Raw genomic sequence first — 19,229 nt, 5'->3', positions numbered from 1 at the left:
TTTCATCATTTTGTGGATATGAATAAATGATCTGATGCTGTAGTACAACTTGGACTTTTTCCTTTTACTTTCTGCATTTGATAACGATTCAAAACTTCCATACAGAAAAGGAACTCCTTTTTCCTCGTTAGATGTTAAGAAATTCATTCTCTTTCTTTTTGACTCCGACCAATATCTCGCCAGATATTAAAGAGAAGGAGCTGTATCAGCTTGTTTCAGATCTCGGAACTGCCCCATTGTCATCATCATCATACTTGGCTTTACAGCTCGTTGTGAACCTTAGCCTGCCTTAACAGTTTTTTCCAACCCTTAACCTACAGCCTTCTAAGGTCCTCTTCCACATCGTCCACAAATCATGCACAAAATTTAACTATCTCTGGCGCGCAAATAGAAGATACAACTTCAAGTTGTCCTTAACAGTGTCATATGTTCTTCTAAGCACTGTCCTCTAGAATCACTTTAGTGTCTTTTGGTCTTTCTGCACTATGGTCTTTATCATGGGCCTTTATGCATAAACAAAAATAAATGTTATATACTAAACTATACTGCATTTTTTATACTTTCAGAACACTCTATCATTCACAGCGTATTTCAAGTAGACAAGAAATTTTAAAAAATTTTAAGAAATTTTAAAAACCTATTCTTAGTGCTCCACCATGCACACGAATTAGTATCTCTTTTACGTGTTGGACACTGTAGATAATAATCAAGTTAAACCTCAATAGGACTTTTTTCATTGAATACAACTTTATTTATATCAGCTTTGTGATTAGCAACCTCATTGTAACAATCCCAATACGATATATGTATAAAACTCTTGTTGCAGTTTCGTCTAGTTTTCTTCTCTTCGCTTGTAATTCATCATCACATTCATTACTAACAGAACTGTAGCGGTTATCACTTTATTAATTGAAGTATCTTCCTTTTAATGCAAAAAGCCGTTTGGAGAAATAAAATTTTGAAATGATCGACAATTTTTTCGATTTTTGTAATTTTCGTCGATTAAGCTTTAAAAATTCGCATAAAATCCATTTCTTATAATATGAGTATGAAAATTTTCTAAAGTGTTAATAAGAGTGTCCTCTTTCCAATGAACCAACACGTTTTGAAAAATAACTTTTAGTTTTTGGGAAAACAACATTTGAAGTTTTGATAAAATTTTCGATGTTGCAATTTTCATCGATAATTTTCAAAATTCGCTATAAAATTAATTTCTTGAAGCAGTCTTGTGGAAATATCACCAATTATTAATTAAAGTGTCCTCTTTTTAATGCAAAAAGCCGTTTTGAAAAATCACTTTTAGTTCTTGAGAAATGAATTTTTGAAATAATCGACAATTTTTTCGAATTTTGCAATTTCCGCTGATTAAATTTTAATAATTCGTATAAAATCGATTTCTTGGAATATAAGTATGAAAATTTCCCAAAATGTTATTAAAAGTGTCCTCTTTCCAATGAACCAACCCATTTTGAAAAATAACTTTTAGTTTTTGAGAAAACAATATTTGAAGTTTTGATAAAATTTTCGATGTTGCAATTTTCAACGATAATTTTCAAAATTCGCTATAAAATTAATTTCTTGAAGGATCCTTGTGGAAATATCACCAATTATTAATTAAAGTATCCTCTTTTTAATGCAAAAAGCCGTTTTGAAAAATCAGTTGCAGTTCATGCAAAATAAATTTTTGAAATTATCGGCAATTTTTTCGAATTTTGCAATTTTCACCGATTACGTTTTAAAAATTCGTATAAAACCCAGTTCTTGGAATATGAGTATGAAAATTTCCCGAAGTGTTAATAAAAGTGTCCTCTTTCCAATGAACCAACCCGTTTTGAAAAATAACTTTTAATTTTTGAGAAAACAGTATTTGAAGTTTTGATAAAATTTTCGATGTTGCAATTTTAATCGATAATTTTCAAAATTCGCTATAAAATTAATTTCTTGAAGGATCCTTGTAGTAATATCACCAATTATTAATTAAAGTATCATCTTTTTAATGCAAAAGCCGTTTTGAAAAATCACTTTCAGTTCTTGAGAAATAAATTTTTGAAATTATCGACAATTTCTTCGAATTTTGCAATTTCCACCGATTAACTGTTAAAAATTTGTACAAAATCCAGTTCTTGGAATATGAGTATGAAAATTTCCTAAAGTGTTAATAAAAGTATCCTCTTTCCAATGAACCACGTTTTGAAAAATAACTTTTAGTTTTTGAGAAAACAGTATTTGAAGTTTTGATAAAATTTTCGATGTTGCAATTTTCATCGATAATTTTCAAAATTCGCTATAAAATTCATTTCTTGAAGGATCCTTTTGGAAATATCGCCAATTATTGATTAAAGTATCCTCTTTTTAGGGTTGCTTCGTTAGTTAAATCAGCATCAAAAAAGTTCATTTTGTATCTTGAATCCAAATAAGTTGATACATCTTATCAGCTTTCTTATTAATTTAATTTTTATTCAAATATCGCAATAATGTGGCCATATAGGGTATCACTTCAGAAATGCACTAGAACTTATAACCATAATGACCAGATAGATATGTCGGGTAACTGGATATCCGGCTGAAGGGGATGCCGAATTCCCCTGACAGAAATATCCATCATACTACTTAAATAACTCATTTTTCTCTAATATTTATACCTAATCAATAAACTCTAAACAATTTGTCATCTTCTACAACATCAGCAAAGGTTGCTGTATTAAACCTAATTCATACATTCAAGGGTCAGAATGTAATTCGGTCTTAGCACCATTTTGATAAACCTTAAGGAAAGGATGTTGTAATCTTTAATCTTCAATTCTCTCTGAGGTCCAAATGTGCTGCTTCAGATAATCAGGTTTTAGAAACTTTGTTACAGCTTCACCTTCACACAGAGGAAGATGTTGTGCTTCCATTACATCATCACCCAAAGACTCCATTCTGACATCAAGAATCGACAATATTCGTCTATATCGAATCTATATCAAGATTATTCTTTAGATATCTCGTGCTGAATATTTTTGATTTTTGCATATCTATTTAGCTGGTCTTTAAACATAGAGATTTTTCGATCAGACTTGAATGTTCAGAACAACTGTGTTTGATAATTCCTTCGTTTAACCATCAATTTGTGTTTACACTTTTTCAATTTCCACCTGTGGCATTAAAATGGATTCCAATATATGATATTGAGTACAATATGTATTTTAGAGTGATTCGAATCAACATCTATCATGATATTAGCTCAAAACGAAGATCTTATTATAACTTGTTATAACTCCTAAAGATTTAATGAAGAGTAATGCAGACTTACAGCACCTATCAAAGTCAATCGACATAATGAAGATTTGAAGCAGACTTCAAGGAATTGATGCAGATTTACTAAGAACTGTACGGAGATTTTATGAAACGTTGAAGGGTCTGGATGGAGAATAGGCTTTATATAGATTTGACTTGATAGAAATAGTAAGAACTTGATGCAGAGATAATATAATCTTTATATGGAGTTGTATTGATGCGGATTTGGTCTTGATGCATTCCTAAACATAGTATTGCTGCAGATCCTATGAAAATATGATGAAGCCTGATGCTAATTTATTTTGTAATTATAAAGTTTTGCAAAACCATTTTTTGCTGATGAAGCTGCTTTTAATAAAAATGGAAAATTAAATTTTCACGACAGTTTTAAAAAGATATCTCTTCCCAAGTAAAAAGAACCATTCACTTAAATAGAAAATTGCTAAAAACAATTAAAATAAAAAAAAATTTTAAAGATATACCTACTCTTATATTATATTTTTTCAAATACCACTTTCATGTAATACCTATAATAACATTTTCTGTACCAAACAATTTCCCTTTTTGATCGTAAAGACTTCGAGAGATCGTTAAGTCGTCTTTATAGCCGGTGTAATAGCTCTATCCGGTCGATGTATCCTGCACGGATTCTCCACTACATCCTGCAGTAACGTGACTTTGGAAAACTGAATTTTCAAATAACAATAACGTGCACATCGAGTAACTCCGCGAAGGGTAAACTTCGCCTCGGGTCATTTTACGAAGCAAACGACGAGGATAATGTCATCGATAACAAGGACGATTATGTATTCAAAGCGTGTTTCAATTTACGTCGGCAAACAAACAAGGGCAAATGTTTTGCGTATAATTTCACCTTCACCACGTCGCGGTTGTAATTATTAAGTTGAAGTCATCCGAGGAGGAAATGTGTAGGCAAAAAAGTATTTTGCATTAGAAAGATAATTACAACTAGTCGCATTTACCATATGGTTTTTAATAATGGTGTTGCTTCATATTTAGAGTTTTAGATTTCTAGCACAAATTCCACTTTTGTAAATGCCGATTTGTTCCGTAATAACGATTAACAGATTGACGGTGTGCATTACAGAAAATAAAATAAAGAACCGTTACCTTCACTTCTGTTTCACGTTCCAGTAAACACAAAGTTTTTCGTAAGGTCATTCCAACTTGTCTAATTAAGATTTCTTTATGTAAGCAAAGGTGTATTTGAAATTATTTGTATCCCGCACTAATACATATAATAAAAGCAAACATATAACGCCTTGTAAATACCTGTATACGGACCGGTGGTATCACGTTTATCCTAGTTAGATGGAGTTAGCTGCGTTGCACTTTTGATGTTTACCGAGTCCGCGAAGCCGCGCAAGTTTAATCCAGTTATGTTTGCGTTATGACGTTCCGGGAGACATTTAATCCTTGCATTAGGTACTCCGGGTACTTTATAAATATACCAACCTAAAAGTGTCGCCCCAGAGCGAGCTTTCATGAGCTTTGGTCTCCTTTTAATATACCCTGATTTCCCATAGTAGCTGCGTTAGCTTTTAGTTACAATTAATTTAATATATTAACCTTTAGATTATTACAAAAATTGTAATAAAACTATAATATTAACATATTAATTTATCTTAACAAAAAAGTCCAGAAATAAATCTTGTAAGTAAATAATTGTTAGTTATGGTAAATATTTCAAAGACGCAAAAACTTTATAAATTCGCTGTGAGATTATTTTTTGATAATTAAGGCGTTGTTTATATCTCAAATTAAAGCTAAAAGAATCTAGTTCATGTTGTGATATCAAGGTATAGACATATTATTCAAAAATGTGCTGAATTTGAACTTGGAAAAAAGTTGGGGTTATATTAAATATGTCAAAAACATGAAAATTAAAAAAAAATGCTGTGATGTTATTTGTTACAGTAAAGATATGGTTTATGCCTCACATTAAAGCTAAACGATTCTAGTTTATTTTGTGATATGAAGATATAGACATATTATAATAAAAAAGTATCGAATGTAATCTTGGAAAATTGCTGTACTTGTGGGTTATGTTAAACAAGTCAAAAACATGAAAATATAAAAAAAATCAACAATTAGAATATAGTTTATGTCTCAAATTAAAGCTAAAAGATTCTAGTTTACGTTGTGATATCAAGATATAGACATATTATGATAAAAAAGTACCGAATTTGATCTTGGAAAATAGTTGTACTTGTGGGTTTTGTTAAATATGTCAAAAACATGAAAATTAGAAAAAATCGCTGCTATGTTATTTGTTACATTTAGGATATGGTTTATATCTCAAATTAAAGCTAAAGCATTCTAGTTTATGTTATGATATCAAGTTATAGACATATTATAACAAAAAAGTACCGAAATGAATCTTGGAAAATAGTTGTATTTGTGAGTTATGTTAAATAAAGCAGATGAAAATGAAAAAAAATCACGGTGATGTTATTTGTTACAATTAAGATATGGTTTATACCTCAAATTAAAGCCAAAAGATTCTAGTTCATGTTGTGATATCAAGATATAGACATATTATTACAAAAATATGCAGAATTTACTCATTGAAAATAGTTGTTCTTGCGGGGTATGTTAAATATGTCAAAAACATGAAATTTAAAAAAAATCGTTGTTATGTTATTTGTTACAATTAAGATACAGTTTATATCTCAAATTAAAGCTAAAAGATTCTAGTTTATGTTGTGATATCAAGTTATAGACATATTATAACAAAAAAGTGCCGAAATTAATCTTGGAAAATAGTTGTATTTTTGGGTTGTGTTAAATAAAACAGAAGAAAATGAAAAAAAAATCGCTGTGATGTTATTTGTTACAACAAAGATATGGTTTATATCTCAAATTAAAGCTAAAACATTCTACTTTATGTTATGATATTAAGATATAGACATATTATAATAAAATAGTGCCGAATTTCATCATGGAAAATAGTTGTGTTTGTGGGTTATATTAAACATGTCAAAAACATGAAAATTAACAAAAATCGCTGTGATGTTATTTGTTGAAATTAAGATTTAGTTTATATCTCAAATTAAAGCTAAAAGATTTAAGTTTATATTGTGATATCAAGATATAGATATGTTATAACAAAAAAGTGGCGAAATTAATCTTGGAAAATAGTTGTATTTGTGAGTTATGTTGAATAAAACAGATGAAAATGAAAAAAAAATCGCTGTGATGTTATTTGTTACAATTAAGATATGGTTTATATCTCAAATTAAAGCTAAAAGATTTCAGATTATGTTGTGATATCAAGATACAGACATATTATTACAAAAATATGCAGAATTTATGCATTGAAAATAGTTGTACTTGTGGGTTATGTTAAATATGTCAAAAACATGAAATTTTAAAAAAATCGTTGTGATGTTATTTGTTACAATTAAGATACAGTTTATATCTCAAATTAAAGCTAAAAGATTCTAGTTTATGTTGTGATATCAAGTTATAGACATATTATTACAAAAATATGCAGAATTTAATCATTGAAAATAGTTGTACTTGTGGGTTATGTTAAATATGTCAAAAACATGAAATTAAAAAAAAAATCGTTGTGATGTTATTTGTTACAATTAAGATACAGTTTATATCTCAAATTAAAGCTAAAAGATTCTGGTTTATGTTGTGGTATCAAGTTATAGACATATTATAACAAAAAAGTGCCGAAATTAATCTTGGAAAATAGTGGTATTTTTGGGTTGTGTTAAATAAAACAGAAGAAAATGAATAAAAAAATCGCTGTGATGTTATTTGTTACAATTAAGATATGGTTTATACCTCAAATTAAAGCCAAAAGATTCTAGTTCATGTTGTGATATCAAGATATAGACATATTATTACAAAAATATGCAGAATTTACTCATTGAAAATAGTTGTTCTTGCGGGGTATGTTAAATATACGAATTTATATGAATTAAACAGTTAAATTTTTATGAATTTTACAGTTTATATCTCAAATTAAAGCTAAAACATTCTACTTTATGTGGTGATTTCAAGATATAGACATATTATAACAAAATAGTGCTGAATTTGATCTTGGAAAATAGTTATGTTTGTGGGTTATATTAAACATGTCAAAAACATGAAAATTAATAAAAATCGCTGTGATGTTATTTGTTGAAATTAAGATATAGTTTATATCTCAAATTAAAGCTAAAAGATTCTAGTTCATGTTGTGATAACAAAATATATACATATTATAACCAAAAATTGCTGAATTTAATCTTGGAAAATTGTTGTAGTTGTGGATTTTGTAGAATATGTCAAAATCATGAAATAAAAAAATCGCTGTGAAGTTATTTCTTACAGTTAAGATATGGTTTATATCTCAAATGAAACCTAAAAGATTCTAGTTTATGTTGTGAAATCAGAATATACGAAAGTTAGAATAAAAAAAATCCATAATTAAATCTTAAAAAATTGTGTAAATGTAGGTTATGCAAAACATTTCAAAAACTTCCATTTAACCTTTAAGTAAAAAAGAACAATTAAGATTATAAATTATCTTAATACCCACTTTATCTTTCCCTGTCTTTCTAAATTTATTTGAAAAATTTATGTCAAGTGTTGTTAAAAGCATTGTACTGAAAGCTTTCAAACGCGATGAACCAATTACCTAACTTAGACAACTTGCTCGTACTCAGTCCCCGGCTATCAACGGCTGTCCTTTTTCATTGACCATTCCGCATCATCTACAGAGTGAGAGTAGTACAGAGTAGAACACGATTCGAAAGTATGAGGACAGTTCTGCTCTTCCGATCGGTTCTTTACTGATTGAACAGACGACCCAAAAGACCGTGTATAAAAGAAGTGTCATCGTGTTTTCGCTAATATGACACCTCGAAAATTTCTTCTATACAGTTTCGATGTGGTGTCTCACGTGAGGTTTTCGCGAAATCGTGTTAATTGACGCAAATACGTGGGACGTGAATTGTGATGAATATAAACAGGTAAACCTATTAACCTTGTTTCTCGATGAGTTCATACATTTTAATTATTGTAGTTTTATAAATAAGTTAAAAATATCTTTGATTATATAAAATGAGCTTCGTAAAACGAATTCGTTATCTGGTGATAGTCGTTTCATTTTAGAAAGACACTAAACTAAACAAACCTATTGCTACCTTTCGAATATGTCCGCGTAAGAAACCCAGATCTAGTTCTGTTACTTTTCTATTAATGTATATTGAGAAGGAAATTTGCGACATTTTCACTTGGTCTATTCGTGAAAGTGACATATAAGAATATATGCCTATTCGTATGCAGGAATGAAAACAAAAACGAAAGTTAACTATGCGTTTTGATGTGGATAGATGTAACAAGGAATTCCATATGGTGTTATTTAATTATTTCAAAAAGAGAAATGAGGAAATATGAATCCAGCGCAATTGTCCAGGAAACTAATCATCAATTTTATTTTTTTTGACATTTTTTCACTTGGTTTAGGTAGCACCAACTAAACTTTTTTAATCATATAAATTTATTAGTTTAGTATTTGATTCTATGCGGCTTCTGATATTTGATATATCCCAATTAAATACATTTCATGTGTAAAGCGTATATGCGTTAGGGTTTGTGATATCCCTTGATGAAATATTGAAAACATTCCGAACAAATAAAACCCGGTTCGTAAATAGCGTAAAACGCGAATTTATTTTGTTTAATAAACCATTAATATCGTAATAAACAAACAAATTGGCACCGGTTGGCTTGTTTACGATTGTTGTTTGTGGAACACGTGGACGTTATCAATTATACATTTGAAAATGTTTAATTTAACTACGGAAATATAGAACTATGTTTTATTTTTTAAAATAGATTTCGAGAACGAAATCATATTGTATCAATATATGGTTCATTTAAGTTTCAAAGAAAGAAAAGCTAATTACTAAAGAAAAAGGGAAATTCAATAAACAATCAAAATTCGCAACAGATTTCTCGACTTTATAGATGATAGATAAGAAAGGAATTCTAATTTAAAAATACGATGAGATTTTGCAATAAAAGCACCTGATTGAATTATTGTTTAACAATTTAGACAAATTAAATTGCAATTAAAGTCGAAAAAGGAATTGATCAACTATATAATCCAAGTAGAAAGGGAAAGGAGGCAAAAAGTAAAAGGAATCGATTCAGGTAATGCTTTATAATTTGTTAATAACGATCTGAGAATTGCTTCCGATCAAAATGTGTTAAATACCAAACAAAAAGAGAATTATTTGAATTATATAATTGAAGTTCTTTATCTGTAACATCGATTCATCGACAATCTGATAAAGAAGATCCCGAGATAATTAAAACCAAATTAAAAGAAATTATTTCCTTGAGCTTTGGATTAATCCCCACTTGTTAAGGTTTGTTAATTAATCATGCGCATAAAATCTCGACTATGTGAGGTGTCTCGTTGAAGCGGGTTTTCGTTTCAATCCTCGATTTATTTTAGAGACCTGTTCTCGCGTGTTATAAGCCTGTTTGGGGTTCTGTTACTTCTTGCGGTGAATGGGAAGGTTCGCCTCTTACCTGCTGGTTATATCGATCAACTTGTAGAGGAAATAAATAAAACGTAAGGTGTGAACCTATAACGATTTTTAGAGCTAATATAAAACAGATAATCTCAACCCATAACCTAAATGAGATGAAGGAAGATTTGGTGTATAAATTGTTTATAAAGAATCAAAGTGATAATACTCTATAAAGAGATTCAGTTGAAGAATTACCTTTTTTTGGTGAAAAAGTGTAAAATTTTAATAAAATTAATATAAAACCGAAACTAAATGAGATGGAGAAAAATGTTTTGTACATAAATTGTTGACAATGAGTCAAAAAGACATTATCCATAACCAGAGTAAGCCAAGTTATTACCATTTTTTGGTTAGATTGGGGAAAACTTTGAAATATCAAAATTAAGTTGATTTTGTTTTTAAAATCAATCTCAACCTAAAACAAAATGAGATAGAGGAATATATTTTATACATAAATTGTTTATAATGAACCAAAAATATATTATCCATAACCAGATTCAGCTAATTTAGTGCTATTTTTTGGTTAGAAAGCGTGATACCCCAAAATATTAAAATTGCCTTGACTTTGTTGTTAGAATTAATCTCAACCTAAAACTAAGTGAGATAGAGGAAAATGTTTTGTACATAAATTGTTTATAATGAACCAAATAGACATTATCCATAACCAGATTCAGCCAAGTTATTTCCATTTTTTAATTAGATTGCGTAAAATTCCAAAATATTAAAATTAAATTAGTTCTGTTTTATAATTAATCTCAACCTAAAACTAAGTGCGATAGAGGAAAATGTTTTATACATAAATTGTTTATAATGAACCAAATAGACATTATCCATAATCAGATTCAGTTAACTTAGTGCTACTTTTTGGTTAGAAAGTGTGAAACTCCAAAATATCAAAATCGACTTGACGTTGCTGCTAAAATTAATCTCAATTTAAAACTAAATGAGATAGAGGAAAATGTTTTATACATAAATTGTTTGTAATGAACCAAATAGACATTATCTATAATCAGATTCAGTTAATTTAGTGCTATTTTTTGGTTAGAAAATGTGAGACCCCAATATATCAAAATTGACTTGACTTTGTTGTTAGAATTAATCTCAACCTAAAACTAAGTGAGATAGAGGAAAATGTTCTATACATAAATTTTTTATAATGAACCAAATAGACATTATCCATAACCAGATTGAGCCAAGTTATTTCCATTTTTTGATTAGATAGCGTAATACTCCTAAATAATAAAATTAAGTTGGTTCTGTTTTTAAAATTAATCTCAACCTAAAACTAAGTGTTATAGAGGAAAATGTTTTGTACATAAATTGTTTATAATGAACCAAATAGACATTATCCATAACCAGATTGAGCCAAGTTATTTCCATTTTTAGATTAGATAGCGTAATACTCCTAAATAATAAAATTAAGTTGGTTCTGTTTTTAAAATTAATCTCAACCTAAAACTAAGTGTTATAGAGGAAAATGTTTTGTACATAAATTGTTTATAATGAACCAAATAGACATTATCCATAACCAGATTCAGCCAAGTTATTTCCATTTTTTGATTAGATATCGTAAAATTCCAAAATATTAAAATTAAGTTGGTTGTCTTATAATTAATCTCAACCTAAAACTAAGTGCGATAGAAGAAAATGTTTTATACATAAATTGTTTATAATGAACCAAATAGACATTATCCATAACCAGATTCAGTTAACTTAGTGCTATTTTTTGGTTAGAAAGTGTGAAATTCCAAAATATCAAAATCGACTTGACTTTGGTGCTAAAATTAATCTCAACCTAAAACTAAGTGAGATAGAGGAATATGTTCTATACATAAATTTTTTATGATGAACCAAATAGACATTATCCATAACCAGATTCAGACAAGTTATTTCCATTTTTTGATTAGATAGCGTAATACTCCTAAATAACAAAATTAAGATGGTTCTGTTTTTAAAATTATTCTCAACCTAAAACTAAGTGCTATAGAGGAAAATGTTTTGTACATAAATTGTTTATAATGAACCAAATAGACATTATCCATAACCAGATTCAGCCAAATTATTTCCATTTTTTGATTAGATAGCGTAAAATTCCAAAATATTAAAATTAAGTTGGTTGTCTTATAATTAATCTTAACCTAAAACTAAGTGCTATAGAGGAAAATGTTTTATACATAAATTGTTTATAATGAACCAAATAGACATTATTCATAACCAGATTCAGTTAACTTAGTGCTATTTTTTGGTTAGAAAGTGTGAAATTCCAAAATATCAAAATCGACTTGACTTTGGTGCTAAAATTAATCTCAACCTAAAACTAAGTGAGATAGAGGAATATGTTCAATACATAAATTTTTTATGATGAACCAAATAGACATTATCCATAACCAGATTCAGACAAGTTATTTCCATTTTTTGATTAGATAGCGTAATACTCCTAAATAACAAAATTAAGATGGTTCTGTTTTTAAAATTATTCTCAACCTAAAACTAAGTGCTATAGAGGAAAATGTTTTGTACATAAATTGTTTATAATGAACCAAATAGACATTATCCATAACCAGACTCAGCCAAATTATTTCCATTTTTTGATTAGATAGCGTAAAATTCCAAAATATTAAAATTAAGTTGGTTGTCTTATAATTAATCTCAACCTAAAACTAAGTGCGATAGAGGAAAATGTTTTATACATAAATTGTTTATAATGAACCAAATAGACATTATCCATAACCAGATTCAGTTAACTTAGTGCTATTTTTTGGTTAGAAAGTGTGAAATTCCAAAATATCAAAATCGGCTTGACTTTGGTGCTAAAATTAATCTCAACCTAAAACTAAGTGAGATAGAGGAAAATGTTTTATACATAAATTGTTTATAATGAACCAAATAGACATTATCCATAACCAGATTGAGCCAAGTTATTTCCATTTTTTGATTAGATAGCGTAATACTCCTAAATAATAAAATTAAGTTGGTTCTGTTTTTAAAATTAATCTCAACCTAAAACTAAGTGTTATAGAAGAAAATGTTTTGTACATAAATTGTTTATAATGAACCAAATAGACATTATCCATAACCAGACTCAGCCAAATTATTTCCATTTTTTGATTAGATAGCGTAAAATTCCAAAATATTAAAATTAAGTTGGTTGTCTTATAATTAATCTCAACCTAAAACTAAGTGCGATAGAGGAAAATGTTTTATACATAAATTGTTTATAATGAACCAAATAGACATTATCCATAACCAGATTGAGCCAAGTTATTTCCATTTTTTGATTAGATAGCGTAATACTCCTAAATAATAAAATTAAGTTGGTTCTGTTTTTAAAATTAATCTCAACCTAAAACTAAGTGTTATAGAAGAAAATGTTTTGTACATAAATTGTTTATAATGAACCAAATAGACATTATCCATAACCAGACTCAGCCAAATTATTTCCATTTTTTGATTAGATAGCGTAAAATTCCAAAATATTAAAATTAAGTTGGTTGTCTTATAATTAATCTCAACCTAAAACTAAGTGCGATAGAGGAAAATGTTTTATACATAAATTGTTTATAATGAACCAAATAGACATTATCCATAACCAGATTGAGCCAAGTTATTTCCATTTTTTGATTAGATAGCGTAATACTCCTAAATAATAAAATTAAGTTGGTTCTGTTTTTAAAATTAATCTCAACCTAAAACTAAGTGTTATAGAAGAAAATGTTTTGTACATAAATTGTTTATAATGAACCAAATAGACATTATCCATAACCAGACTCAGCCAAATTATTTCCATTTTTTGATTAGATAGCGTAAAATTCCAAAATATTAAAATTAAGTTGGTTGTCTTATAATTAATCTCAATCTAAAACTAAGTGCGATAGAGGAAAATGTTTTATACATAAATTGTTTATAATGAACAAAATAGACATTATCCATAACCAGATTCAGTTAACTTAGTGCTATTTTTTGGTTAGAAAGTGTGAAATTCCAAAATATCAAAATCGACTTGACTTTGGTGCTAAAATTAATCTCAACCTAAAACTAAGTGAGATAGAGGAAAATGTTTTATACATAAATTGTTTATAATGAACCAAATAGGCATTATCCATAACAAGATTGAGCCAAGTTATTTCCATTTTTTTATTAGATAGCGTAATACTCCTAAATAATAAAATTATGTTGGTTCTGTTTTTAAAATTAATCTCAACCTAAAACTAAGTGTTATAGAGGAAAATGTTTTGTACATAAATTGTTTATAATGAAGACATTATCCATAACCAGACTCAGCCAAATTATTTCCATTTTTTGATTAGATAGCGTAAAGTTATAAAATATTAAAATTAAGTTGGTTGTCTTATAATTAATCTCAACCTAAAACTAAGTGCGATAGAGGGAAATGTTTTATACATAAATTGTTTATAATGAACCAAATAGACATTATCCATAACCAGATTCAGTTAACATAGTGCTATTTTTTGGTTAGAAAGTGTGAAATTCCAAAATATCAAAATCGACTTGACTTTGGTGCTAAAATTAATCTCAATTTAAAACTAAATGAGATAGAGGAAAATGTTTTATACATAAATTACTTGTAATGAACCAAATAGACATTATCCATAATCAGATTCAGTTAATTTAGTGCTATTTTTTGGTTAGAAAATGTGAGACCCCAAAATATCAAAATTGAAAAAAAAAAAAAAATAAAACTAAGTGTTATAGAAGAAAATGTTTTGTACATAAATTGTTTATAATGAACCAAATAGACATTATCCATAACCAGACTCAGCCAAATTATTTCCATTTTTTGATTAGATAGCGTAAAATTGCAAAATATTAAAATTAAGTTGGTTGTCTTATAATTAATCTCAATCTAAAACTAAGTGCGATAGAGGAAAATGTTTTATACATAAATTGTTTATAATGAACCAAATAGACATTATCCATAACCAGATTGAGCCAAGTTATTTCCATTTTTTGATTAGATAGCGTAATACTCCTAAATAATAAAATTAAGTTGGTTCTGTTTTTAAAATTAATCTCAACCTAAAACTAAGTGTTATAGAAGAAAATGTTTTGTACATAAATTGTTTATAATGAACCAAATAGACATTATCCATAACCAGACTCAGCCAAATTATTTCCATTTTTTGATTAGATAGCGTAAAATTCCAAAATATTAAAATTAAGTTGGTTGTCTTATAATTAATCTCAATCTAAAACTAAGTGCGATAGAGGAAAATGTTTTATACATAAATTGTTTATAATGAACAAAATAGACATTATCCATAACCAGATTCAGTTAACTTAGTGCTATTTTTTGGTTAGAAAGTGTGAAATTCCAAAATATCAAAATCGACTTGACTTTGGTGCTAAAATTAATCTCAACCTAAAACTAAGTGAGATAGAGGAAAATGTTTTATACATAAATTGTTTATAATGAACCAAATAGACATTATCCATAACCAGATTGAGCCAAGTTATTTCCATTTTTTTGATTAGATAGCGTAATACTCCTAAATAATAAAATTAAGTTGGTTCTGTTTTTAAAATTAATCTCAACCTAAAACTAAGTGTTATAGAAGAAAATGTTTTGTACATAAATTGTTTATAATGAACCAAATAGACATTATCCATAACCAGACTCAGCCAAATTATTTCCATTTTTTGATTAGATAGCGTAAAATTCCAAAATATTAAAATTAAGTTGGTTGTCTTATAATTAATCTCAACCTAAAACTAAGTGCGATAGAGGAAAATGTTTTATACATAAATTGTTTATAATGAACCAAATAGACATTATCCATAACCAGATTGAGCCAAGTTATTTCCATTTTTTGATTAGATAGCGTAATACTCCTAAATAATAAAATTAAGTTGGTTCTGTTTTTAAAATTAATCTCAACCTAAAACTAAGTGTTATAGAAGAAAATGTTTTGTACATAAATTGTTTATAATGAACCAAATAGACATTATCCATAACCAGACTCAGCCAAATTATTTCCATTTTTTGATTAGATAGCGTAAAATTCCAAAATATTAAAATTAAGTTGGTTGTCTTATAATTAATCTCAACCTAAAACTAAGTGCGATAGAGGAAAATGTTTTATACATAAATTGTTTATAATGAACCAAATAGACATTATCCATAACCAGATTGAGCCAAGTTATTTCCATTTTTTGATTAGATAGCGTAATACTCCTAAATAATAAAATTAAGTTGGTTCTGTTTTTAAAATTAATCTCAACCTAAAACTAAGTGTTATAGAAGAAAATGTTTTGTACATAAATTGTTTATAATGAACCAAATAGACATTATCCATAACCAGATTGAGCCAAGTTATTTCCATTTTTTGATTAGATAGCGTAATACTCCTAAATAATAAAATTAAGTTGGTTCTGTTTTTAAAATTAATCTCAACCTAAAACTAAGTGTTATAGAAGAAAATGTTTTGTACATAAATTGTTTATAATGAACCAAATAGACATTATCCATAACCAGACTCAGCCAAATTATTTCCATTTTTTGATTAGATAGCGTAAAATTCCAAAATATTAAAATTAAGTTGGTTGTCTTATAATTAATCTCAACCTAAAACTAAGTGCGATAGAGGAAAATGTTTTATACATAAATTGTTTATAATGAACCAAATAGACATTATCCATAACCAGATTGAGCCAAGTTATTTCCATTTTTTGATTAGATAGCGTAATACTCCTAAATAATAAAATTAAGTTGGTTCTGTTTTTAAAATTAATCTCAACCTAAAACTAAGTGTTATAGAAGAAAATGTTTTGTACATAAATTGTTTATAATGAACCAAATAGACATTATCCATAACCAGACTCAGCCAAATTATTTCCATTTTTTGATTAGATAGCGTAAAATTCCAAAATATTAAAATTAAGTTGGTTGTCTTATAATTAATCTCAACCTAAAACTAAGTGCGATAGAGGAAAATGTTTTATACATAAATTGTTTATAATGAACCAAATAGACATTATCCATAACCAGATTGAGCCAAGTTATTTCCATTTTTTGATTAGATAGCGTAATACTCCTAAATAATAAAATTAAGTTGGTTCTGTTTTTAAAATTAATCTCAACCTAAAACTAAGTGTTATAGAAGAAAATGTTTTGTACATAAATTGTTTATAATGAACCAAATAGACATTATCCATAACCAGACTCAGCCAAATTATTTCCATTTTTTGATTAGATAGCGTAAAATTCCAAAATATTAAAATTAAGTTGGTTGTCTTATAATTAATCTCAATCTAAAACTAAGTGCGATAGAGGAAAATGTTTTATACATAAATTGTTTATAATGAACAAAATAGACATTATCCATAACCAGATTCAGTTAACTTAGTGCTATTTTTTGGTTAGAAAGTGTGAAATTCCAAAATATCAAAATCGACTTGACTTTGGTGCTAAAATTAATCTCAACCTAAAACTAAGTGAGATAGAGGAAAATGTTTTATACATAAATTGTTTATAATGAACCAAATAGGCATTATCCATAACAAGATTGAGCCAAGTTATTTCCATTTTTTTATTAGATAGCGTAATACTCCTAAATAATAAAATTATGTTGGTTCTGTTTTTAAAATTAATCTCAACCTAAAACTAAGTGTTATAGAGGAAAATGTTTTGTACATAAATTGTTTATAATGAAGACATTATCCATAACCAGACTCAGCCAAATTATTTCCATTTTTTGATTAGATAGCGTAAAGTTATAAAATATTAAAATTAAGTTGGTTGTCTTATAATTAATCTCAACCTAAAACTAAGTGCGATAGAGGGAAATGTTTTATACATAAATTGTTTATAATGAACCAAATAGACATTATCCATAACCAGATTCAGTTAACATAGTGCTATTTTTTGGTTAGAAAGTGTGAAATTCCAAAATATCAAAATCGACTTGACTTTGGTGCTAAAATTAATCTCAATTTAAAACTAAATGAGATAGAGGAAAATGTTTTATACATAAATTACTTGTAATGAACCAAATAGACATTATCCATAATCAGATTCAGTTAATTTAGTGCTATTTTTTGGTTAGAAAATGTGAGACCCCAAAATATCAAAATTGAAAAAAAAAAAAAAATAAAACTAAGTGTTATAGAAGAAAATGTTTTGTACATAAATTGTTTATAATGAACCAAATAGACATTATCCATAACCAGACTCAGCCAAATTATTTCCATTTTTTGATTAGATAGCGTAAAATTGCAAAATATTAAAATTAAGTTGGTTGTCTTATAATTAATCTCAATCTAAAACTAAGTGCGATAGAGGAAAATGTTTTATACATAAATTGTTTATAATGAACCAAATAGACATTATCCATAACCAGATTGAGCCAAGTTATTTCCATTTTTTGATTAGATAGCGTAATACTCCTAAATAATAAAATTAAGTTGGTTCTGTTTTTAAAATTAATCTCAACCTAAAACTAAGTGTTATAGAAGAAAATGTTTTGTACATAAATTGTTTATAATGAACCAAATAGACATTATCCATAACCAGACTCAGCCAAATTATTTCCATTTTTTGATTAGATAGCGTAAAATTCCAAAATATTAAAATTAAGTTGGTTGTCTTATAATTAATCTCAATCTAAAACTAAGTGCGATAGAGGAAAATGTTTTATACATAAATTGTTTATAATGAACAAAATAGACATTATCCATAACCAGATTCAGTTAACTTAGTGCTATTTTTTGGTTAGAAAGTGTGAAATTCCAAAATATCAAAATCGACTTGACTTTGGTGCTAAAATTAATCTCAACCTAAAACTAAGTGAGATAGAGGAAAATGTTTTATACATAAATTGTTTATAATGAACCAAATAGACATTATCCATAACCAGATTGAGCCAAGTTATTTCCATTTTTTTGATTAGATAGCGTAATACTCCTAAATAATAAAATGAAGTTGGTTCTGTTTTTAAAATTAATTTCAACCTAAAACTAAGTGCTATAGAGGAAAATGTTTTATACATAAATTGTTTATAATGAACCAAATATACATTATCCATAAAAAGATTCTGCTAGCTTAGTGCTATTTTTTGGTTAGAAAGTGTCAAACCTCAAAATATTAAAATTAAGTTTATTTTTGTTATTAAAATCGATCTCAACTCAAAACCTAAATTAGATAGAAAAAAGATTAAAGAAATTATGAGATACATTTAAGCAACATTATATGATATAATTTTTTATATCTAAAAAGCGTCGAGAAACATGAACATAAATTATTGAATTTATATATTGAATGTGTTATTAATTACTACATATTGACAATTTTGAACTTATTATGAATTGAATATAACTGCGGAATACCAATTACCTATATTTAATTAATATTTGATTATTAATTGAGTTGAA

General features: G+C 27.5%; 1 protein-coding gene across 3 annotated transcripts in view; it reads left to right on the top strand.

The window, feature by feature from the left end:
* The window catches only part of LOC111429326 (Insulin receptor substrate 53 kDa), a 122,754-nt gene that overhangs the window by 38,482 nt on the left and 65,043 nt on the right, over positions 1-19,229 (top strand). Inside the window, exon 1 of one of the 3 annotated variants that reach the window (XM_071201295.1) lies at positions 8,033-8,270. The exons of the other annotated variants lie outside the window; for them this stretch is intronic. The gene's annotated coding sequence lies outside the window, so the exon portion shown is untranslated. Of the gene's footprint in view, positions 1-8,032; positions 8,271-19,229 lie in introns of those variants that run through there. 3 annotated transcript variants of the gene reach the window in all.

The sequence above is a fragment of the Onthophagus taurus genome, chromosome 1, assembly GCF_036711975.1.
Source record: "Onthophagus taurus isolate NC chromosome 1, IU_Otau_3.0, whole genome shotgun sequence".
Classification (NCBI taxonomy): domain Eukaryota; kingdom Metazoa; phylum Arthropoda; class Insecta; order Coleoptera; family Scarabaeidae; genus Onthophagus; species Onthophagus taurus.
Note: the sequence above shows the minus strand (reverse complement) of the source record. Positions and strands in the feature narration are given on the sequence as shown.